This window comes from Benincasa hispida, chromosome 2 (genome assembly GCF_027475165.1).
Source record: "Benincasa hispida cultivar pf3 chromosome 2, pf3_genome.v1.1, whole genome shotgun sequence".
Lineage (NCBI taxonomy): Eukaryota > Viridiplantae > Streptophyta > Magnoliopsida > Cucurbitales > Cucurbitaceae > Benincasa > Benincasa hispida.
Genome location: NC_143479.1, coordinates 50,182,588 through 50,183,309, shown reverse-complemented (window position 1 = coordinate 50,183,309; position 722 = coordinate 50,182,588).

Genomic DNA, 722 nt, shown 5'->3' with positions numbered 1-722 from the left:
TGAATCAAAAGTAAACTCCGACCCTTTCGATTTTACGAAAGCTTCCAATTCACCATAAATCTCAATTGTAGAGTTTGACCTCAAACTTGAATTATATATATATTATTGGTCTCAATCAATTCCAAAATGGTTCACTTTCGCCTAACAAATATGAATAATTAGCCGAAATAATTTATAGTGTAAAAAAGATATACTATCAATTTAAAAAAATGTGTAAAATTGATGATTATTCTATCAAGCCAAACTATTTCCATTTAAAATGGATATGATTAGGTGCAACCTAATCACATTGCTCTTTTTTTATCTAGAGAAAAATTAATAAAAAAAAATTATTTTTTAAAACAAAATTACCACGAAAAATCTAGATTGGGTATTGTTTAAGATGCACAAAAGATAGGTGTTGGTTGCATACAAGTGGGGCAATGAATAAGTTTAGGGTGCACTTCTTTAATACAATTAGGGGTACGAGGATTCAAATAACATACATTATATTTTCTAGCATACTCCCAATTGAACTAAGCTTAACTTGACGCTTAGGGTGCATTTAACCACATGCTCCCATTTTTTTTAGATAATAAAAATAAAATTAAAAACATCAATTATTTATTTTAAAAAATGTCACATGGCACACTTTGATTAGGTGATCCATGTTTTTTTTTTCTTATAGGATGTATCCGGGCTCCATCAAGGTTTTTTTTTTCTTTATATAGCAATGATAAGAT